At 39.3% G+C, this 25,559-nt stretch overlaps 1 protein-coding gene across 2 annotated transcripts in view; it reads right to left on the reverse strand.

Moving 5' to 3' along the window:
- Ttll7 (tubulin tyrosine ligase like 7) overlaps positions 1-12,818 on the reverse strand; it is a 157,817-nt gene extending 144,999 nt beyond the window's left edge. For both annotated transcript variants that reach the window (XM_008826228.3, XM_008826227.3), the window contains exon 1: positions 12,634-12,818. The gene's annotated coding sequence lies outside the window, so the exon portion shown is untranslated. The remainder of the gene's footprint in view (positions 1-12,633) is intronic.
- Between the last annotated feature and the right edge of the window lie 12,741 nt (positions 12,819-25,559).

A 25,559-nucleotide genomic window follows, 5' to 3' on the forward strand; every position in this document is an offset into this window, starting at 1 on the left:
CTACACCGCATCAAGTTGGTATTTAAACTAACCACCACAAGAGCTATCGAGGAAGACACACAGGCACACAGACACACACACACACACACACACACACACACACACACACAAATAAAACAATTTTTTTTAAAAAGAATAAGCAACTCTTTGGAAAAGCCCACACCCACCTCCTCAGGTGTGTGTTCCTTTCTTTCTAAGCACTCTTCTTTCTCCTCACCATAGTGCTTAGACTCTATCAAAATCTCTTTATAAACTCCAACTCTGCTTCAAATAAAAATAAATTATAGCATATAGAAAATAAAAACATCCAGAAGAATATGAGAAAACTGAGCAATGCTGGCAACCAATAGGATCTGGTTTGACATTTGAATATTCTTCCCCAAAATGGGAGAACACACATAATTTCAAGAACCCACGGGCCTCTTATCAATGTACTCTACATTTGATTCATAAAACACAGAGAAATTTGCAAACCAAGACAAACTTCCAGGCATATTTAGAGTAATTTAAACCATACAGAGTAAGTTTCCTGACTGAGTACAATTAAACCAGAAATCAATAACTGTAACAACACCAAAATCTCTAAAATCTTAGGAATTAAAACAGTATCTTTCCTCAGACGGGCATCATGGCATGTGCCTGTTCTTTTAGCTACTCAGGAGGCTAAGTTGGATCATCTGAGTCCATGAATTCAAGACCAACCTGGGCTAAATAGTGAAACCCCAATAAAAAAATTTTAACTAAAAAATAGAGGGGAAATTTCTTTATAGCCACAGGAGTCACCAAGGAAATATTTTTTAAAACATAGATATAGAACTGAATGAAAATGAAAACATAACACAAGAATCTGTAAGATAAAAGCGAAGCCATGTTGAATGGAACCATGCTGGGCAGAAATGCCTACATTAGAAAAGGGAAGGCATCACAAATCCAGTCTCAGCTCCTAGGAAATTAGAAAAATACAAGAAAAAAAAATTCAAATCCAGAGTCAGCAGGAAAAATCCACATTCAAAAAAAAAGAACATTTGAAAAATAGGTAATAAGGGAAATCTATTAATAAATTCACCCATAAATCCAACAATTTAAAAGAATTTCCTTAAAAGTCACAAGAGTCAAGACAAAATTAATAACGTGAACAGTCATTTAACTACTAATTTTTATTTTGAAATTTTCAAATTCCCGCAAAGGAGCTCTCCAGTCCCAAATGGATGACCTTGAGCTCCCAACCCTGCCCCCTATTCCCTGGTGCGGAGTTACAGATACGCACCACCACTCACGGCTGAAAAAAGAAAAAAAAGTAATTTAATGCAATTCAACTTCCATTCGGGGTAAAGTCTTAGTGAGCTATGAACGGAGAACAACCTAGCCCCTCACAAAAAGCATGTGCAGTAGTTCCTCCTTATATGTGTGGAACTGGTTCCAAAGCCTCCATAGACACCAAAATCTGTGGGTGCTCATACTCTCCATAAAATATTTGCATATAATCTACACATATCCTCCCACACTTTAGTTAAACCAACCTAGATGGTTAATAATACAGCATAAACGCTGTGTAAATAGTTGCTCTATAATTTTTGAAGTAATGACGAAAAGGAAATGTGTATGTATTTTCTGTACGGATACCATTTTAAAAATATTTTCAATCTATGGGTGGTTGAATTGCTGATGTAGAGGGAAAACTTCACACACACACACACACACACACACACACACACACACACACAAACCGTACAACAAGCATAATATTTAAGAGTGACTGGACTTAATCTTCTCTGTAAAATTGGAAAGAAAGCAAAAACATGCACGCATCACTTTTTTTTTTTTTTTTTTTTTTTTTTTTTTTTTTTTTTGGCAGAGCATGAGAGCATCTCTAAGGCCGGTTCTTGAATGCACTTGCCTCTGCCTCCCAAGTGCTAGGATTAAAGGCGTGTGCCACCACGCCCGGCTCATCACTTTTCTTTAACACAGTACTGGAGATTCTATCCATTTGTAATAAGTAAGATCTATCAAGGTGCCTAGGCTGGAAAAAAAGTTGTCTCCATTTATAAATTATATGATCATATTTAACATTAAAAAATAAATCTCAGGGGCTGGAGAGATGGCTCAGTGGTTAAGAGCACAGTCTGCTCTTGTAGAGGGCCTGGGTTTGATTCCCAGCACCCACAAGGCAGCTAAAAAAACATCCCTAACTCCAGTTCCGGGGAATCTGATGCCCTCTTCTGGCCTCCGTGGGCACTGCACGATGACGCGAGTGCACTTAAATACATGCAAGCAATCAATACACTCATACCCACAAAAAAATAAAAACCTATTAAAAAATAAATAAATCTCAAAGTATTTTCAAATCTTACAACCAAGAAGTAAGTTGAGAGCTGGAAAGATGGCTTAGTGGTTGAGAACACTGGCTATTCTGGCAGAAGACCCGGGTTTGAATCCCAGCACCCACAGGGCAGCTAACAACTGTCTGTAACTCCAGTTCCAGGGATCCGACAGCCTCTTCTGTCCTCTGCGGGCATTGCACAACACGGGTGCACTTACATACATGCAGGCAATAGACTCATGTACATAAAATTAAAAACCAATAAAATATTTTTAAAAAGAAGCAAATTGAGTAAGGTTGCAGGGTAAAAATTGAGACACAAAAACCAATTGTATTTCTACACACTGACAACAAAGAAATAGAAACAAACTTAAAATTCAGTATCATTTAAACTTTCTCCATAAAGATGTGTATAATTAAGGAAGATAAATACTTACAAAAAATGCAGCATGTTGATGATTTGGAAGAACTGACATAGCCAGAATGTCAACTCTCTTTAGATTTGTCTGCATTTGACAACATTCCTAGTAAGTTTGGTTAAATTATTACAACAAAATCCAAATCCTATACTGTAAAGTAGATCTTTCACATTAAAATCAATCAAAACTAAGTTGTATATATAAAATAGTATGGCAGATATCATAGTTACAAAAGCAATTTTGTAGATTTTAGGGAATAAGAAGAAAAAACTAAACAGCAATTTGAAGAGATCAACAATTAATTTTTTGAGCTGCTAAAATAGCCAATGTTACATAAGCAAGAAAAGCAAAATCCACAAACTGACCACATCAAACACAGAGTAAAAAGGCAATCTACAGAATGGGGAAAAATACTTGCAAATCATGTATCTGATGCATGATTCACAGTTAAAATGCAAAAACTTACAACTTGACTAAGTTCAATTAATCCTATTTAGAAATGGTCAAATAACTTTAATAGACATATCCTCAAAGATTACATAAAATGGCCAATAAGCATAATATAAGATACATGCTCAAGATCACTACTCATTAGAGAAAAATAGTCAAAACTGTGATGAGCTATCACCAGAGAAAACACCAGAAAATAACTGCTAGACAGGGTGTGATAGAAACAGAACATTTGTGGACTCTTGGTAGGATAGTAAAATGGTGCAACTACTACAGAAAATATTACTGAGGTTCCTCAAAATATGCAAACTAGAACCATCATATGATCCAGACATCCCCCTTCTGAATATAATTCAGGAGAGTTGAAAACAGAGCCTTGAGATATTAGCATGCCCACATTTACAGGAAGTAGAAGCAACACAAATGTCCGTGAATGGTTCAAGAAATAAACAAGATGGGCTGGAGAGACGGCTCAACAATTAAAAGCACTGGGTGCTCTTGTAGAGGACCCGGGTTCGGTTCCCAGTACCCACATGGCAGTAACAATTGTCAGTAGTTCCAGTTTCAGGGGATCCGTTGCCCTTATCTGGCCTTTGGGGCATGTCACACATGTGCTGTACTTACATACACGCAGGCAACACACTCATACACATAAAATAAAAATAAATAAATAAATAAATAAATAAATAAATAAATAAAATTTAAGAGATGAATAAAATGTGCTATAACCATACAATGTATTATCACTCAACCCTAAAATGGAAGGGAAATTTGACATGTGCTGCAATACCATGGACCTTGAGGACACTATGTTATGGTAAGATAAACCAGTTAAGGAAAGACAAATCCTGCATGATTCTAAGCAATATAAGGTATCTAACATAGTTAAATTCGCAGAAACCGAAAGAAGAATGTTGGGGGTCGGGCCAAGAAGTAAGAAAGATAATACCCTGCTGAATGGGCAGAGAATTTCAGACTTAAAAGATGACAGGGCTCTGAAGGTCTGTATTGCAACAGTGTGAATATCTTTAACATTATTAGGGTATGTACACTTAGAAGTTGTTAAGATGGTAGATTCTATGGCATATTTTTATCACAATGAATAACTGCATTAAAATAAATCAGTGCTATGGGGTCTGGAGAGATGATTCAGCAATAAAGAGCACTTGCTGATCTTGCAAAGGACCCAGGTTCAGTTCCAGCACCCACATCAGGTGGCTCACAACCACCTGTAAGTCCAGTTCTAGGAGATCCAATGCCCTCTTTTGGCCTCCACCGGTACTACATACATGTGGTGCATTTACATGCATGCAGGCAAAACACCCACACACATAAAAAAATTAAATAAAAAAAATAGTTTTAAAGAAAGCTTCAGTGGAAGGATCATCTTTATCTAAGAATAAATAAATAAATATTACTATAAAATACTAACAATCAGATAAAGACACACTACTGATATACTGATAAGATGTTTACAATCACCCAAGTAATTACATAAAGAACATTTTTTTTACACAATTCTGGGACAAAAGGTTATAGTCCCACTTCATTGATAGGGATACTTCTCAAGACAATTGTGAAATCCTGAAATCTTAGCTAGAACCAACTCTTACATGCTGTTTCTTTATATACATGCTGTGTGTGATAAAGTTTCATCTATAAACTAGTCACAGTAAGAAATTGACAAGAAGGACTAACAGTGAAATAGAACTGTAACATACTGTACAAAAAGTGCTTAGATGTGCTCGTTCACACTCTCTCTGTCTCACTGTACTGCATACAGATCATAGTCACCGCTGCCCATGATTTATTTTTTCCTTATTGAAAACTCTCTCCTTGTCACTTGGGGGAAGTACTCTGCCACTTTTCTCTGGCATATCCAAATGACCAGCGTCACTACTTTGGTGCTTTGGGGCCATTATATAAAATAGGGGCTGTCTGAACACAGTGCTCAGACACCAAGAGGGAAACGGCTACCAAGTAACCAGCAGGTAGCTTGCATGTACAGTCTACACTGAATAAGGATTATTCATATCCCAGGCTGGACTGAAAAGGGCATGACATTTAATTATGCCACTCAATTGCATGCAATTTAAAACCTATGAGTTGCTATTTCTGGATTTTCCATTTAATATTTTGGATCACGTTTAACCATTTATAACTGAACCATGGAAGACAAAACCACAGATAAACAGAGACAATATATAATATAATAACCATTTTCACATTGACACAAGATGTACAATTACCTAAGAAGAGAAAATTCTTGGCTGCATCACCAGTTAATTTTACTTCAGGACTCCAATCTTTAGATTCACAGGTACTGCTGAGTGCATTTTCTTTTTCATTTGTTACACAGTTTTTTTTTATTTTTAATTATGTGTGTAGGTATGCATGTATATGTGGATTTGTGCACACAAGTGCAGATACTCATGGTGAGCAGAAGAGAGCATCAGATCCCCTGGAGCTTAGGGTCACAGGCCATTGTGAGCTTTCCAATGCAGGTACTGGTAGCTGACCTCATGTTCTCTGGAATAACAGAAGTATGTGCTGAACCATCTCTGCAGCCCCAAGTGCATTTTCTTCATTGTGTTCATTATGCATCCTATATTTGTACTACTTTACTTTCTCACGTGTCCTAAAATCAAAATTCACAATTGCATAAAGTACAATAAAAAAATATACATACTATAATTAATGAGGAACAGATGTAACTTTTAATCATTAGTCGAGGATGAAAACAGCTCTTGAGACATATGCCCAAGAAACAATTTAAAAAGAAAATGCCTCTTATTCCAAAATGACAATCCCAAAACATATGTAGTAGTAATTATTTCATTGTGACAAAAATGCTTATTTGGCATTGGTTTTTGATGAACATACATGCTATATAGTTAAATTTTTTATATAAATAATGTATATATTACTGGTGTGTGTGTGTGTGTGTGTGTGTGTGTGTGTATGCTGGGGTGGGGATGCATATGTGCCACAGCACACATATAGAGGTCAGGAGAAAACTTTATGGAGTTGATGCTCTCTGACTTTACATGGGCTCCAGGGTTCAAGTTCAGGTCCCCAGACTTGCTCAGCAATCACTTTACTCCTAAGCCATCTCACGTGCTCAGTCTGATTAATTTTGAGACACACTCGTCTTTTCAAATTTCCCTTAATATTTTAAGATGTCTATTTTCTTTTCAGTATTGTGTCAACTTCTAGAAACAATTAGTCTATATTTTTAAAAAAATGGGTTGAAATGTGTGTGCAATGACCACACAAGTTTTCAATGAACTTGAGAAGTTAAGTTTTCCTCAAACACTATAAACTAAAACCAAAAGACTATCCAATGACCCAATGAAGGTCTTCCGCTTATTTACACATACCAGTACTAGCATCAAGTGTCAACTCATCTTAAAGTGGCTGCTATTAATTAATCCCTGTGTAGCTTAATTTTGTCTTGTCTTTGTTTCTCTTTACTTACATTTTTCACACTGCTAAATGGACAAAATCATACCTTCCAATCTTTAAGACTCTAGATTAAGAAATGTTACAACACTCAATATGATCATCTTGGATGTCACCAAACCTAAAACTAAATTAAAATGCCCCCAGATGGCTCATGAATATTAAACCCAGTAGAGAAAAGGATTCAGTTTCCATCTTTCTTACTCACAGAACTATCACACATTCATTGGTTAGCCAAAGACTGCTCTAAATATAGTCTGAGACGTTTGCTAGAATTATTGTCCTGATTCTTCAGCAATTTCTCTGAACGTTACACATGGTCATAAATTCTGTTTGATAAGTCCTTTGAAAAGTAGATTTTAAATTACAACAAAATTGCATACTAAAATATTTCCAGTAAATGCAATGACTCAAACCCACAGATACTTTTTCTACCAATACTCCACATTTATTATGTAATAGGGCTGGGTCAGTTAAAACAGATTTTTACATAAAGTTTCAGTGCGATCACTTCACTTACTAAAGGAAGCTAATAGTGCCTTCAATGAGAGTACAGCAGGCCTACAAGAAGCCTTGGAAGACCTTGGAAAGACTGCGTGGACTAAGGCTTCTTTAACACCCAAATCTACAAATGTCCAATTTACTTTAAAATATTTTACTTATTATGTTTATTTTATGTATATGAGTGTATTGCCTGCATTATGTTAAGTGCACCCATGTCATGCAATGCCCATGGAGGTCAGAAGAGGACGTCAAATCCCCTGGAACGGGAGCTTCAGACAGTTGTTAGCAGCCATGTGGGTGCTGAGAATTGAACCCAGGTCCTCTACAAGAGCAGTCAGTACTCTTAACAACTGAGCTATCTCTCCAGTTCCCCCGACCCCCAGTTTACTTTAAAAACCGACAGCTTCACTGGATATATACTAATGGAAAAGGGAGGAACTTTTTATGTAAAAATTCTTCTTTTAAAAGCAGGCTATTTCCATCTTGTCAAATTAACTGTGGCATCAGTTCACACTTTTCAAAGCAGTGGGCGAGAAAGCTAGAGATGTTCAAGAATAATCTTTTGTCAAATGTAATGTTCCATTTCACATCTCTGGGCAGAGGGACAAAAATAACACAGGTTTGGAGGCTCAAGTGTCACAACACAATTAAGAATCTGCGGCCCATGTGGATCATTCAGCACACACAGTAGAACAGCATGCCATAGATTTTAGAGAGGAAAGCATTCCCAGAGGCCTTTGGGGCATCCTAAGAGAAAATCTGGTGAACACTTGCCTGCTTATTTCTAAACTTAAAAAAATAAAAATAAAAAATGTGATGCTACCAGTGCTTTCAAATATAAGATTGGGAGGGAGAAAAATTAATTCACTACCCATTCCCCAGAGCCTAAATAATCCCAATGTTTTGTCAACAGCGGTGTATAAGAACAATCACATGGTCAAAGACAAATATCAAATGAGAAATAACGGTGGAGAATGAAATAGGAAAGCTTGTTTAAGTTTTCTACCAGGGAAACTGCTTGCTAACCTCACTTTACTTTTGACAGATAGTATGTGAGATAAATAGTAATGGGTTTATAACCTTCTAGGAACTTTTTAAAACTTCTTAAATAATAGGCCCTAACTAAGCATGAGACAAACTCAGCTTAAGATGCTCAGGGCCCTGAAAGTCCAGCTTCCATCAGAAACCATCTCTCAGGACCTGAAAGGAAGGTTAGGTTCTTTGTGCTATGTGATGCTTTGGTTTTCATTGTTTCAAGACTGACTGCATGTAAGAAGAGGCTCGGCTCCCAGCCGTGTCTTCAAGAACAGTCATACCCCTTCACTACCCTTACATTACTGCTCTGGGATGCTTTACGGCCAACCACACCAATGGTGTTCCAGGCTTATGACCCAAAAAGAGTGTAAGTAGATCCAAGGAAGCTCAGCTGAGAACTTCGGGAAATAAATCTGGAGACTGGGTAAAGCACCTGTTTAACACTGGCCCGTCTTTCTCATCATAAGGAGGGAATGGCGTGTGTCTCTGCAACAGAGGAAATGGAGAGACAGTCTCTCTCCTCTGAATTTTTTCTCTGGTGAGAAATAATGAGAACAAATGAATGTCACTGAGAATGTCACCTCCTCAAAGTTCACTTGTAGCAAATGTGCACCAAGAATTCAACTGGAGTCTTCAAAATCCATCACATTTGCCTCCCTTGTCGTTTGTAACCTGGGCTTCTGCTAAGAAATAGAGAGGGGCAGGGACCACAAAGTCTTGTGTTCCCCTACTTGAATTCGCCAAATAGGAGAGCACCTATTTGTCCTGCATTCTCAGGCACTAAACCTAAAGACCTGGGAACCTGACAAAGGACAGAAGTTGAAGTTTGAAGAAGACGAGTTTGGCATATAGTTTCTGTTGGTGGAAAAGAGGTAGAGATAGAAAGGTAAGTCTACGAACACATCCCTGGGAGCAGAAAGTGGTCCATCACATAAAGCCTCTTCTCTGACTCAACATTCTCTCTTAGTCTCACCAAACCTGTTCTCCAACTCTAATTATATTTTCTTTCTTCTGTCATCCTAAATGCCTGCCTTTCTCTTAGTTCTTATGCTTTAGTTAATCTTCCTAATCCAAAGAGAAATTGCCTGAAGCTGTGTGACCTGGGGAGCTTTAGACAAGATTGTGCGATTGGGTACTTTTTTTTTTTTTCTTTTTTGTTTGTTTTTTGAGACAGGGTCTCCCTTGTAGCCCCAGCCGTCCTGGAATTCACTATGTAGACCAGGCTGGCCTTGAACTCACAGAGATCCGCCTGCCTCTGCCTCCCCAGTGCTGGGATTAAAGGCGTGCGCCACCACACACGGCTGATTGTGTGCTTTTAACATTATACAAATATTCTATACCCATTACGTAAAGTTCTAAATTGAACAAATAAAATCTAGTAGAAATTCAAAACTTGCTGAAAACAGTATGATTGGAAGAGCTCATACTCTTTCCCCAGAGATTCTATCCCAAAGAATTGTCTTCAAAATAAAGAAAAACCCTTTTGCATGAATACGTTCATCACAAGGTTATTATCAATGGTGCAGCAATAATGAGGAATGACTAGGAAATTCTAGTATGTCTACTGGATGAAAAGTTATGTTTGCATTTTAAATGTTACTGCTCAATAAAATTGTAGAAAATTAGGGTCAGAGGATATAAGTAAAAAGATATATAGCAAGTCATTAATAAGAGAAGATTAAAGTCATACATGAAAAGTGTCAATAATAGTCTTTTAGTAAAATTGTGATTTTTTTCATATTCTTATAGTTTTCAACTTATTCACAATTCTAAAATGGAGGAACTTTTTAATAGGTGAACTTCTTTAGAAGAGAAAAAATTTTATTTTCATGGCAAGCCTTTTCTTCATTTAGTTGATAAATTATTTTAGAGTCCAAAAATATTTTTTCTAGCAGAAAATTTGAGGCAAACTAAATGAAAACTATAAGCAAGAAAAACTTAACCTGCATAAAAGATATCTGTACTACTTCTCTGTGATTACCACATCAGAAACGGATCTCAGCCTGCCATTCAAAACTCTTCATAACCCAAACAGCATAAGCTCTGCTAACCCTGTGTCTCAGCCTGTGTAAATCAGCCCCAACTCTCAGAGGATAACTTAATTCCCTTCTGTCCATGAAGACTTTCCTAACCACACTAGCTTTAATAATAGTTCCCTTGTCTCTGAAGGTATTGCTATAAGCACTTAATGCTACATCACCTTTTTTTTTTTTTTTTTTTTTTTTGGTATTAAGCCCATTCTAAGTCATTCTGGCAATTCTTTTCATATGTGTAAATATCTCCTAGCTAGGCCAGCAGTTCCTTCAAGTCAGGAATTGAAACAGGATGCAATACTCATTGGGCCAGAGGCAGAGAGGAACAGTTCTAAACTCAGGTTGGTATCATGTTCAAGCCCTCAGTGATCTTATCGAAAGGACACACGCTGTCCCTGTTTTAAAACATAGCTTCTGACATCATTACTAGGATGTCACATAATTTTAATTTTTAAAGCAGTAATATTTTAATTTTGTTTATTCATTTATATCAATTCTGTTGTTTCCCTTGGGATTAAACAGATTGGGTTGTAAAATGCCTCACAAAGATTTAAGGTATAAACAGCAAAATAAAGCAACCTTCTAGGAATCAACTTCAGACCATACACAGCACCCTGATTTTCCTACCATCATATGAACAACAAATATGAATTTGTGTTCATGTTATGTTCTTACTTAGGCTGTGGGCTTTAGTCTATCCATATCCCTTTTAAGAAAGTACTCTCCAAAGCAAATGGTCCAGTGCTTTAGAAATGATGGGCTCAAATGGCTGTGTCCTTGCCTGCCATCAAACTCTGCCAGTACTTAGAAATAAAGAGCATTTGTACATTAGCAATCTGCCACCTGAGACATCAACAAGACTGGAATATCTTACACGAAAGTCCATAAATCACAAATGAAAGCAAGCCAAATGACCCAAGAGAGGAGAAAGAAAGATCTGGCATCCAATATTCTTGCAGAAGGAGCTCAGGGAGTCAAATGATTGTTGACTCTGAAGGTCAGGGCATCAATTAACCAATCAGTTTCCCACTGTGTAGAACTCCATCTTACTACAACACACACGGTTTTCTTTTTTGGTGAGAGAAGCAGCACTTGAGAGTAAATTTGTATCCTATATTCTACCACTTACTGTGTGATCATATTTTAGTTTCTTAGCCTATAAAATGGAGCTATCACCTGCTATGCCAAGACAGAGTTGTGATGAATCTAACAGCATTATGAGTCCGGGTTTATCTGTGACCCAACTCTGTGTGATTTAGTTCCACACCACCATGAACTAGATAACCATTCATTCTTCGAACACTACCCAAAGATTAAATGATAAAGATTTCCAGATTTCTTTCTATGGTGCTAATTCATTTTCCCAGACCTTGAGCACCCAGTATATACCACCTCCAAAAATGTGCTGAGCATCTCCTGCCATGACCTAGCTCTCCTACAAAGTGTTGTCCAGATGTAATTTTTTGCTAGATAAGCTTTCTAAGAAAATAGATGTTTTCTCACATGAGTATGGGGGGAGGGCTGTGATACTTAAAAAGCAATATGCAGAAAGTTTACAGATTGTTTCAGATGTTTGAGATTACTTTTGTGAAAATTAATTCTATACTAACATCTAATAGTGCTTGTATACCCACACCTAGACCCAGTACTGATACAGGAGTGAGGGAGGCCTGAGTTCAAATTCCTGTTCTGTGACCTTGATATTGTCATTTAAGATCCCTGCTCCTCATTTTCCACGTTTGGTTCTGGGTTGCTGTGATGATTTAATTCAATACTATATATATAACACGTATATACATATATATGTATAAAGTAATTGCCTAGAATCTGAGGGTAGTGCTCCGTAATTCCTCTACATCTTTTCCTTCTATTCCAGGGTCAAGTCAAGCCCACCCTGAATACAAGACAAGTTTTATAGGAATTGTTCACACTAGTGTGGCGAGGGTGAGTGGTGGGGAAGATATTTCGGTGTCAACTAAAGTAGAGGGTCAGGCATGTATCTTGGATGAGAAGCAGAGAAACCGAGAGATACCCAGACTTCTCTCGGATGTGCGGAAAAAGACATTTCACTGACACACTTTCAAGAACGCACCGCTCTTTCACGGAGGTTGGCGCTAGGATGCGGGGACCGAATACCGTAGCAGAACAGCCAGGCTGGCAATCCGGGTTCAACCCACTTGAGTCCACCAGAGCAGGTATGGAAACTGAGGCAGGAGCCCGCAACCGACCCGGTCGGGTCCCCTCCCCCTCCTGCCCGAACCCGGGGGCACCAGTGGTGCTGAATCATGAGCCTCACAGCAGCGGCTCTCGGTGCGGCTGTCACCGGGGACCCTGTCCCCAAGGCAGGGACCGTGCGGGATGGGCCGGGATGGGGGTGCGGCTGGGGAGGGGGCGGCGGGCAGGTACTCACCGCTGCGGCACCGTGCTGGCTCGTGGCTCCGGGTGGCCGATCCCTCGGCGGCCCGCGCTCCCCGCCGGCAGCAGGAGGCTCCCGGGCCCGGCCCGGCGCTGCCGTCCCTGGGATCCCCTCCGCTCGCCCACCGCCCGGGGCAGCCAAAGCTCGGAGCTCAGACGCTGGACCCGACCCGGAGCAGCTGGAGCAGCTGTAGTGCCCAAAGGGTGGCGGCTACCGACGGGCCAGACCATTCGCCCCTGCACCCAGGGGTGCACGACGAGCCCGGATGCCCGAGCCCCAGGGCCCGCGGAGTCCGCTTCAGTTGCGGAGGACCAAAGAGGAGGAGATACTTCGCCCGCTGCGCGCCCGCAGCGCTGGGGACCGCGGGGACCCGCGGCTTCTCCTCCAGGTGTGCGGGATGGACTGGGCTCTTCACGGCACCCCCGCCCCGAGTGAGCCTTGGTCCCGCTCGGGGAGCTTTCAGAACGCAGCTAACAGAGGACCTAGCAACGCGAGCGCCAGGGCGGTGTCCCCTCCTGAGGGGATGATGCAAAGGGCGCTGGTCTGACGCGCATCTGGGCCACCTCCTCCTCCACCTTAGGCCCTGGGCCACCGAGCCCTGGTCCGTGTTGTCAGCTTACCACAAACAGAGGGGTACCTTGAATGTTGGAAAGGCTTCCTCTCATTATCTCAGCATCCTTGTTTAGCAAAAAATAAGAGGGTACGGAAAACCCACTTGAAAGTTAGTAAGATCAAATGGGCACCCACCCTGCAGGTATTCCATATATTTGAGGAGATGAGGGAGACTTCCGAATCACAGGACCGCTTAGCAAATGCTCAGCCACGGAGGCTGAAAATTTTAGATTGAGGGAACGGTTTCAACTGATCTATGAAAGACTCCATAAGAAATACAGGAATTTGCAGTTGGTTGATCTTGATTGTAAAGGTTACTTTCTTGGTAACTGGAAAATATTCGCGTCCTTATATGAAATGAAATTTAAAGGACCGGAAAAAAAGTTTCAAAACATGACATTTGTTTTACTTTTTGTGTTCCCTGCCTTATCCTAATCAGACACGTGTGCTCTGCAATGGTACAGATCGAGACAACTGTCTAGCTTCCCGCTTAGAAAGTCACAATACAATTGGCAGTTATTTATAAAAATGCAATGGGGTGGGAAGCAAACATATCCCAAATAAAATGAAATTTCTCAACTTAGTCATTTTCTCCTGATCAAAGTGTTGTTCTCTTGAATCAGTCAACCAAAATGGAGCACTTATCATGAACACTGCAGTTCAATTTCATCCTTCAGTTATCCTACAACACTTGTGAGACTGGAGGAAAGGCTCCTGAGTTTTAAGGGGGGGGGAGCTGGACTTTGCTGAGCTGGGCTGAAGTCTCATGAGTTGCCACATAGCAAAGGCTGACGCTTGAACTTCTTACCTAGAGCCTTTCCAAGGACAAAAGACACTCTAGGCCTTGTATCCATACTGCTGCGGTGGGATAGATGAGTTTGTTCAACCTCCCTTTGTGTGAAAACTGTGTTTCATGGTGAAGAAAGGACATCTAGGTGTCTAAGAGAGACATCACCCTGAGGTAGAAAAAGAGATAGAAAGATTAACTTCTCCCAGAGGTAGCCTGGAGCATCAGTACCAGAAAAGCAGTTAGCATCCTGTGAGAGTGATGGCCACTCTTACCCTGTCATTTACACTGTTATACCTTACACTACACTTAGGCCACCATTCTTCCAATCTCAAGTAGGAGCAAGAGTTTTTAAGTGGTTTCTCCTATGCCTTCCCAGAATTCAAAGAAAAACTAACAATAGCATGAATACATCTCTTGAACCTCACGAAAGCTTATTCAGAAATCAAAACTAGAATTAAATTGTTTCACTGTGGTGCGCCATTGTGATTTTTCAAACTGCTATTGTTATAATGTTCACATGTCAGACCAGCACAATAGACACCCCAAGAGTCCCATGTTGCTAGGGAGCCCAGAGCACTGAGTCCCCCAGAGAAGTCAGCAATTCCAACAGAGGGCAAATACGTGGCGTTCTTCTCTTGAAAGAAGATACCAGCAATAGAGAACAAGAATTAAGGAGATGCCTATTGATAAAAATTAGAGACCTGGGAAGAGAGGAGAAAGCCTGCGACCCTTTAGGAAGCTGGTGGACCAGTGCCATCTTCATTTGTACGTTGATGTTTTTAGCACATATGTTTCTATTCTGAATAAAGAATGGAAAATTTTTTGTGATGGTGCCCTTCAGAACCCAGAAAAAGGGAATGGGGAGCACTATATAGCATTTGCCCCTTGTTCCCCTTTAGTGAATTGAGATGGTTTTTCAAGGCCCTGGGGGGCAAATGGTAGGATCAGAAAGTAAGAATCATGTTCACAAATGACTCTGTGAGATTCTGGGTCAATGAACTTCTCCTCTGAACCCTGGGACAAAGAAAAGATCAGGGATAGAAAGTGACAACTTCCTGTGGTGAATGAGGCCTGGGTGGGGGAAGAACAATTATTACCCAAGGTGACTTTTAAACCTACTATATTCTGATTATTATGGAAAATTCATGGGTAGTCACAAACAAGCATGACCTAGGAATACTTAAAAATATTGCCCTGTGGGACTGGAGAGCCAGCTTAGCAGTTAAGAGCACTTGCTGCTCTTGCAAAGGACCCCAGTTTTATTCCCAGCACCCACATGATGGCTCTCCACTGCCTATAAGTCCAGTTCCAGGTATCCGAGGTCCTCTTCTGGCCTCCACAGGCACCAGGTACATACACAATAATACATAAACACAAGTGAAACATATCATTAGATAAATAAATAAAAAATAAAATCTTTTAAAATGCTGTCTTAAAATGGTAATAATTGAACAAAAAGATAGTACTTAATGTCGTCAATAAAATTAAACTATAGGCTGCACTACGCTAAAGCTTGATTATAAAGAATATTCATTAGGTACTTAGTACATGTCAGCTGAGTCAGGGAGTGAAATTCACACCATCCCAGATATTCTTGCTGATGATATTAATTGTGAAGCTTCTGTTTGTTTTCTTTTAGCTAGCACATTCTAAATGACTAGTATATTTGAGGTAAGAACTGGAGAGATGGCTCAGTAGTTAAAAGCATGTCTTGCTCTTCCAGAGGACCCAAGTTCAATTTTTATCACCTATGTCAAGTGGCTCACAACCACCTGTAATTCCAGCTCTAGGGGATCCAAAGTCTGGCCTTCATGGGCTCTAGTATTCATGTACACACAGAAACACACACATACACACACACACACACACACACACAATTAAAAAATAAAAGGTCGGACACGAGGTGTATGCCTTTAATCCCAGTCCTCTGGAGGCAGAAGCAGTTAGAGCTCTGTGAGTTTGAGGCCCTATCTGGTCTACTAGTTAGTTCTAGGCCAGAGTTCCAAGCCAGTTGGGACTACAAGAAAAATTGTGAAGAAAGGAAGGAAGGAAGGAAGGAAGGAAGGAAGGAAAGAAAGAAAGAAAGAAAGAAAGAAAGAAAGAAAAGAAGAGAGCTGCAAGAAAGAGAAAGAGAGAAGAGAAAGAAAGAAATGAAGGAAGGAAGGAAGGAAGGAAGGAAGGAAGGAAGGAAGGAAGGAAGGAAGGAAGAGAGAAAGAGAGAGAAAAAGGAAGAAAGAAAGAAAGAAAGAAAGAAAGAAAGAAAGAAAGAAAGAAAGGGAAAAAATATTTGAGGTTAGCACTACTATTGTGTTCATTATGTAGATGAAGAAACCACAGGATAAAATGGTAAAAGGCAAAAGAGTCAAAGCTGGTTTCAGACCCAAACCAATATTCCCTTTCATGAGTGCTGTTGCATCCTGCCACATGGGAAGCAAGTCACGAATGATATGCTTGTCTTCAGTAGAAATCTATTTCATACTTATGTATTTGTGTGTGTGTGTGTGTGTGTGTGTGTGTGCATGTCTAGGTATGCATATGGAGATCAGAGGACAACTTGCAGGAGTCAGTCCTCTTCTTCAGGGGATCTACTGACATAACTCAGGTCTCAGGTCCTCAGACTTGGCCACAGAAAACCTTTACCCCCTGAGCTAGCTCACCAGCCTTATTATTGGTAATATGTAAAGGCAAAATATGTTTAGAACTGCATGATTGGGATGTTTATGACATTATCCTTTCTAACCAAAAAGATAGTTCTTCTATGCACTTATATTTCATTATACACTCTCAGTGATATTTTTATAGTTTTCATATACCATGGCCTGTGTCTTTCTTGCCAAATTTACCCAGTAATGTGACAGCATCTGTCTTCTGTCACCTGTCTTTCATATTTTCTTAGTGTTATTGCCTGGGTAGACAGAGGCTGGTGGTTTCCACAGTTTATCTTGTATTTATCTAATGCAACAAATATCTTAATTGTTCATGAAATTCCCTTGGACTTTCAAAATAAAGAGGCATATCTTCAGTATCAGCAACTTTATCTCTTTTTTTAAAATCTATTTGTTAAATTTGTGGTTCTAGAAATGCCAATGTTAGTGACTATGATAAGGCTTGTGTATTTCTGGGTTTGAGGTAAACTTTTACTTTTTTGTCATTTAGCACATTGCTGGTGGGCTTTCCTTGGTTGTCTGTATTCTCCTCAGCTGTCTATATTTCTTTCTGTTCCAGTGTTGCTTCGTATTTTCTTTTCACATTGATCAACTGTCCTTTGTCTAATTCCCTTTCATAACCTGCGGACATTGGATAGTAATCAATATGTAACTAGATTTCTTGGTATTGAACTGCCCCTGGTTTCCTGTCAAAGCTTGTCATTCTTTCCTCTGTTATAGTCTCTAATATGTTCTGCGTGTATTTGTCCTCTAGATTAGACATAAAATTGACAAATATATTTAATTGTTGTTGCATGCATTTTTAGGCTTTGGTGTTACAGTTATTCTGGCTACATAAAATTAACTGAGGTGCATTCCTTCTATTTCCAAAACATAGAATAGTTTAAATAATATTAGAATTATTTTAATAGATTAAAAGTTCAACTATAAATTCATCTGACTGCAATCTTTTTCACAGTAGATGGTTAATCACCTCTATTCTATAATAATTGATCTAATTCAGATTTTTTGCTTCTTCTGTCAGTTGTGATAATGTGAATATTTTCATAAAAGTATCATAAGTTTTTTTAATCTGTTTCATCATTTTTGCTTTTTTTTTTTTTGTCTTTTTGTGACAGGGTCTCCCTGTAGCCCTAGCTGTCCTGGAACTCACTATGTAGACCAGGCTGGCCTCGAACTCACAACAATCCACCTGCTGGGATTAAAGGCATGAGCTACCACGCCCAACTATCTTGTTTTTTTTAAATATTCAATTTTCCAATGTCTCTGAGCATTACTATATGACTTTCTTAAGTTCTTCTATCATACAAGACTTACCTCATGTGTGTTTCTCAATTTCCAATTAATTTACTGGAGTATGATGAGATTGCAAATTGTAAAATTTAATTTTTTAAAATTTATTAAGGGCCTCTTTTTAATAAAGCACGTGACTTTTATAAAAGTTTTACTGAGATATGAAATGTATTTATTCATATAGTTACATATCCTATTGAGGAAATTAAATATTCTATATAAAAATATTCTATAATGTGAACATTTATCTCTCCCCCAAATTCATAAGTCAAAATCTAATCTAATTACCAATGTTTGGTGTCATGGTGATGGGCACAAGGCAAGACATTATGAGCAAGCAGATTTCAATAATGGGATGAGTACCCTTAACAAAGACCCCAGAGAGCTGCCTTGACCTTTCTATAATGTGAGCAGGCAGCAAGAAGACACCATCTATGAACCAAAAGCTTTCACCAGACACTGCACGCAAACCTCGATCTTTGATTTTTGGCCTCCAGAACTGTAAAGAATAAAGTTTTATTGCTTATAAGTCAGTAAGTCTCTGGGCTTTTTTGTTGGTGTGCTGCTACAGCAATCCAAATAGACTAAAGACAATATGTAATATGTTAAATCAAACTTCATATTTTTACTATTCACTTATTTTCTGACCTCTGTATCATTTTTAGCATCTGTGCTTTGGTGTGGCTTTGTCTGTGGAATTCATTCAATCTTGAGAAAAATACACTGAAAAACTGAGTATAGCACTGTTGTACTTTTAGGATCTTTTCTCCTGCATTTTCAGAATTGAGAGGCAATTGCCTGGTAGTCTTAAAAATGTTTTGTATTTGGTTTTTATTTTCTTTGTTCAAACAGGGCAGTTAATTGTTCCTAATGTCCTTCCTTTTCCTTTATGATGCTTTTAACTTGAATTCCATGTTGTCTGCTTTGACTGTCTCCTCTCTTGATGTCTTCCTATGAAGTTCCATTATTTAGTTTGGTTTGATTTCTCTTTTAATTTCAGTTCCTTCATTACTACATTTATGTGTGCAGATCATAAATTTGTTCTTTTTAACCAAATCAAAGTCTTTTCAGCAAGAGAATTTCAGTCGTGTTGCCTGATATTCCTGATTTCAGTGCTCCAATTCTGTCTTTATCAGGCCCAGTTTCCCCTTCTACCTTTTTTAAAATGCAGGCCTGTTTGATCAAATTTCATCCTTTGCCCTTTTCCTCAGTTATTTTCAAGGTTTGCTGGTGTTTTTCTTTTCCTAAGGGGCTACCTTCCTTTCCTATTCTCTCAGAATCATAAAGCATCGCTGGACCAGCATATGAAAGACGGATGTCACAGGAAATATGACATCTTTGCTTTCCCTCCTCTACTTTGTATTTTAAACTAATTCCACTTACTACATTCTTTCTTGCCTATAGTCGTTCCATTTCTCTTTGAATTTTTTTCCCTATTGTCGTTTCTGTTCTGATCTATTCTGTCTTTGATTTTGGCTTTTTTTTCTTACAAATGTTCCTATGATAAAATACCTAAAGTTAAAACTAATTTTTTAGACAGGGTTTCCTTTAGCCCTGGTTAGCCTCAGCTTCACTGTGTAACTGGTGTTGTCCTTGAACATACAGATATCTTTTTTTTTTTCATGTGAGAGGTGACTCCCACATTACCCATATGCTGAATGTTGTGGTTGTGGACTTGGTCCTGCAATAATCTATAGATGCTCATTCTTGTTTTTAGCCTCCAATATTGTATATAAGAAATTTACTGCAGGGATCCTGTTTCCTTTGTAGATAATACTTCATATTGATCATGTAAATTTTTTCTCTATGGTCTTAGATGTCAAAAAATTTTAATAAACAAAACTTAAAGAAAACTTTCTTCTGATTATCTTAAGTTACTGCTTTTTCCATTTGCTATATTTTATTCTTTACAAATTGAGAGAGATGCTGTGCCGTTGAACTTGACTTTAATATCCTTTTGAGATTGGTTTGGTTGGGCTGGTTGGCTGGTTGACTGGCCTAACATTTTGACTTATTTCTTAGGCCTGATTTTGTAGCACATGTTCACATTTCAATAGAGACAACCCTCTCCCCCAATTCTTTTTCTGAATTTGGACATGAGGAACCATGTTTCCACTTCCAGAAAGACGTTTTGATGGTGCTCTTTGCTATTCACATCCCCTGTCTCCTCCAGCAGCCCTCCAGCACTGGTATGTCGGTTCTAATGGCTATTCTCTGAGCTGTTAGCTGGACTGTTTTCCTTTATCAACTCATTGGTGCTCATGCAGAATGACAGGAGTCCCACAGACAGTGAAAGACAACGCTTTCTCTAAATGAGACCTGTGGTTCAAAGCAGTGGCTCCAGACCCTGTTGCAGGCCCTGAAGGAAACCCCCCTGCTCTTAGATCCCCATGTACTCTTGCAGCCTAGGAAACAGGAAGATCTAATTTCCTGAAGAGTTCTTTCTTGGCCTTGTGAGGACAAGGAGATCAGAGCCAACATTGTCTTCTGTACAGAAACCCACAGATCTGTAACCAACCAACATTCCCAGTAGCTGCTGCCCTTCATTGAATGAGTTCCCCAATGATGCTCTCTGCTTGCCCCTTGGGGATGAATGAGTTCTGCCAGTTTCCCTCTGCCTCAATCCCCACAGAACCTAAGACTCTCTGTCACCCAGCCACTCATGAAAGCTAACAGGATTCTTACACAGTTGATACAACAGAGCTGAGGATGAAGGAAATAGGATCTGTGTTTGTAGCAACATATAATCACAACCTCCCTTAAGCCCAATTGTTTTTCTATAGCTCAAATTAACTTTTATTTGAATCTCTCCCTCCATCAGGCAATGACTTCATCTCAATCAATTCAAAACCTTCATTTTCCTGGGAACCAGGTCAATGCTTTGATGTTTTTAGCTGATGCTGAAATGTTGGGGTAGGAAAACTCTGATCTGAGTCATCTAACCATTTTTCTACCTGCATGGAGCCAGGTTGTCTGTGTTAGTTATTACCACGTGTCCCAACACATATTTTCAAGTTATAAAGAGGACACATAAAGGACAATGAAGCTGGAGTGCCTGATTATGTCCAAATTGTCCAGGCTTTGAAAACTAGTTAGGGCTTGTCTAGAAGACCAGTGCCTGCCAAGAACATATCTGCATGGGGGACTGAGGAGTTCCTTGATTAAAATAACTCAGCCTAAAGGTGGAAAAGTTAGACACAAGCTTGATTCAATAATCATGATGCCATTGTTCCAGGAGGTAAGTCATTTGAGTACAGCATTATTTTATTTTACTATTTTTTGTGCTTAGGATAAAACCTAGGGCCTTGCACATGCAAGGCAAGCACTGAACCACTGAGTCATGCCCCCAACCCTAGCATAGTACTGTCTGCTAACACCACCTTCTGGCCCAGTTCCTAGGTTCAAATCCTAGAAAGATAAGGAATAGGCAATTACTAAAAGGCCTGTCATGGAGAGAACTAAGTAAGACACAAAGCAGCAATATTTGGAACCTTTATGAGAAAGATGAGTGATTCACATTGCTTAACTTGGGGTTATCTCTTTGTTTTTCTGGGTTTCAGCTGGACCCATTTTAAGGACATCACTTTATCATCAGCACCATCAAGTGCTGGCACCATCAAGGAGTGGTGTGCCGGGCCAGAGGAGACTTTGCTTTCCTGGATGTTCAAGTAGAGAAGAAGATGCAGTGTGCTAACCAAGCATCCTGAGCTGAGGAACTCTCCCCCAGTCCCAGTCTCTCCCTGCAACAAGTGAAGACCAGGTGAGTGGAACTCAAGGATCTCAGAAGCAGATGTGGAAAGAACCAACACAAACCACTGAAAGTCTCTGTACCTCCATTTTTGCACCCAGCCTCAGAAATTTGAGGAAACTCAATGTTAACTGGGTCACATGGCCATGCTCCAGAATCTCATGAGAAATTAATAACTGCTCCAAGGATTAACTGGTTCATCTAGCTCATAATCCACAGAGTCATCTCTTTTTCACATAGCAAGAATTATTCAAAGACACTAGCAAAGCTGATTTTAAAATAAACCAAAACTGGAGAGATGCTTCCATTGGTAAAGTGCCTGCCTTTTAAGGGCGTGGACCGAGTTTGATCTCCAGAACCCACATGAGAAAGCCAGCCATAGTGGCACTCACTTGTAACCACTTATAATCCCAGAGCTGGGGGGCTGGGATGGTAGAAAAATGTGAATCCAGGGAGCACACAAGTACACACACACACACACACACACACACACACACACACAACATACCTGTTGTAAGGATTTGGACTCTTCAATTTGTAATGGAGTTTGAGGACAACAGAGTTATTAGCTTTTTGAGCAAAGTGTGATCTTTGACAACAGCTCACAAACAATGGTGATATGAGTTAAAGAGGGGAACATGGCTGCTGTTATTTAATAAAACGCTCACTTCTCTTTGTCAGGAACATGGCTTAAGGTTCTCTGTTTGCCACTCACAGCAGTAGATATCTTCTTCTAATTCAAATTTACAAGTCTGATTAAGAGTAAGACAAAAATATCTAGTTGATAATTATAGCATGACAGTGTGTTAATAACAACAGCTCAGTGTATCAAATCCACCTCATTTTTTTAAGATGTTTAATCTAGCTGGGCATGGTGGTGCACGCCTTTAGTCCCAGCACTTGGGAGGCAGAGGCAGGTGGATCTCTGTGAGTTCAGGGCAAGCCTCACTACGTAGTGAACTCCAGGCCAGCTGGGGCTACAGGAAGACCCTGCTCAAAAAGACCAAATAAAAAGACATTTAACATAAATCCTTTAGAGATGTTACAAGTTTGCCGAGTTATTGTAGTTTTTTAATGAACCCTAAACTTTTTTTTTAACTGAACCCTAAACATTCAGTAAGCACAATAAATGTTCAAAGTATTCAATTTACTGGCCATGAAGCAACTACACACACACACGCACACACACACACACACACACACACACACACCATGAATATCTTATAGATGAAAAAACTTTTTTTTTTTTTGCTTTTTGACAATTTCATATGTGTATATAAAGAATTTTGGTCATTTTCACTCTCACTGTGGTCTCTCATCTCCTTCCCTTTCCTGCTGAAATAGTTCTTCCCAACAAATCTCCCTTCTATTTATTGTGAGCCACTGAGTTTAGTTAGGCCTCTTGCATGAGCATGGGCAAGTGGTTATGTACTAGTGCATGAGCTGCTCACCAATGGCTAGAGCACTGAAGAAAATGACACATACTCCCTCAGCAGCCACTAACTGCCAATATTTCCTCAGAGAGGGTGTCTTGAGCCCTGTCCCATCCATGATGAAATGTTGAAGGCCCCATTCTGTACAGGTCTTGTGCAGAGAATCCCTGCAGGTGTGGATTCATGAGTACAATGGCCAGGTAATGCCCAGGGTGCTTTGCAACACTCATCTCCAATCTACTCCTCTTACATTCTTTCCAACCCCTCTTCCATGATGCTCCATGAGCTATAGAGGGGGTGATATAGATCTCCCTCATAGGGTCAAATGCCCAATAGTCACATATTCTCAACACTTTGATCAGTCTCTGCAGTAACCTCTGCTTCTCTGACCAAAGCTGAGGGTAGCACTAATCTACTGATAATAAACTTAAGTAGGGGGACTGTATATGTAAAGTACTGCTGGCTTTTAAGAGTTTCTTTTATATACATCTGATCAGAATTTTGTCAAGGTAATCAATCAGTCCTGGTTTTGAAACTGGTTTGTCATGGCATTGTGCCTATCCACAGTATTTGTTGAATGAGACTGTTGTGAATGTGTAGACTTATGTTTAATACTAATGGAATAATTATTAAATAATTTACTAGATATCAAATTGACTTGTAAGTAAATTCTCTTGTAAACTGAAATTGTTAAATTACAATATGGTTCCTATTAAAAATATAAATTAACTTAAAGGAATGATTGCTCCTGTTCCAGGGTGCAATTTATCTCTGTGTTTAGCTATGTTTTATATAGAATAAACATTTTCCAAGTCTACGTAAAACATCTCTAAACCTTTAAAGGAGACTTGGTTGTTTTAAACCTGCTTCAAGGTTTACAAGGGCATCTCAAAGTTTATACAGTATAATAATACTCTATATATATATGAGGTAAAATATTCATTGCTTGGTAAATTTGTTTATAAATTTGTTTATAATTTGTTATTAAAATGGTTTATTAAAGTCTGAGCAGGATTATAGCACAGTTTTCCTTAAGTGATTATGCTGGAGGTGGTATACCAGTTATTTCTCTTTACCTTGTGTTTATACTCCTTCTTTGATAGACCAGTCTCTGAACTAAATAAAATATTTGAATGGTTTTCTTTCTATAAGGTCTACTTGGGAACTTAAAGCACAGAGTGTACATGGGAAATATTAACTCATTATATTATCTTAATCCATGTACAGCACTCTCTCAGTCAAAGAACCACCATCTTCATGACTTCAGCTGTGCCTGCTTACAAAAGGTCATCACAGCTGGGCTTGCTGACAGTTATAGTCCTTTATTAAAGGGGAGATAAGGAGGGCCATTGGACCCTCACCTGAGTATCCAGCCATTCTTCCCAGCCAACTATATGTAATTATGCCCTAATTGCAAATGGTCTCCTGAATTTAAAAGGTACTATAGTAGTAAAATATTTATATATAAAAATTAAAATAACAGGATATTTCCAGAATAGAAGGAATAATGAAATTCATTTTAAGCAATCTTATTAAAGATCTGAACAGGTTTATGGAGATACAGAGTGTGGGACCCTGACTCGTCTAACTGCTTCTTTCTGCTTCTGTAATTTGCTTGACTTAAAGATTTAACTCCTGCCATAACTCTAGGGAGGAATGAAAAGTCAAAATGCAAGAGTCAGAATACACTGAATCCGTTTTGGCTAGCTGTTTCAAGCAAACCCGGACATGTAAAAGCTTTATAAGGTAAAAACAGAAACTTCTGGCCCCACAGATAACAGTCAGCACATTCCAATGCCCTAAAGACAGCCCCTACCAATAAGAATCCTCCCTGTACTCAGGGCATAGGACCATCCAATCATTTTAAAGGATGCTTGTCACACACGGGGGGGGGGGCTTCTGTGAAAAGCCTACCCCACCCTAGATCGGGCTTTCAGTATGGATCCACTGCATAGGCAAAATCTGAGGGCTCAAACTTAAGCCCAAATAAAGGCTCTCTGCTGTTGCATACACTCCGGACTCCTTGGTGGTCATTGGGGGTTACAAGATCTGGGCGTAACACAGAGGTGATTTTCAGTCCATTTCTGCCTTGTACTGCACACCAGGTTATGGATTTGGATTAAATGGATGCAAACAAGAATTGGGTTACCTATGGCTACTGAAAGATGTCCTTTATGTTTCTCCATATTATGCAAATGTTATTTTTGGCACTTTCTTTTGTCCATAACAAGACTGATTTGGCTCAAGAAAAATAGTTCTACCTCCTTGAACCAGACGTATGCAATCTAGAAGAAAACAGTTTCAGTGAAGCTTGGTCTGAATTCTGATTAGTTTACTTCCTGTCTGTAGGTATGTGATATGATGCCTCCCTTCCTTCT

Source organism: Nannospalax galili, unplaced genomic scaffold (assembly GCF_000622305.1).
Source record: "Nannospalax galili isolate Female #2095 unplaced genomic scaffold, S.galili_v1.0 scaffold9, whole genome shotgun sequence".
Taxonomy (NCBI): domain Eukaryota; kingdom Metazoa; phylum Chordata; class Mammalia; order Rodentia; family Spalacidae; genus Nannospalax; species Nannospalax galili.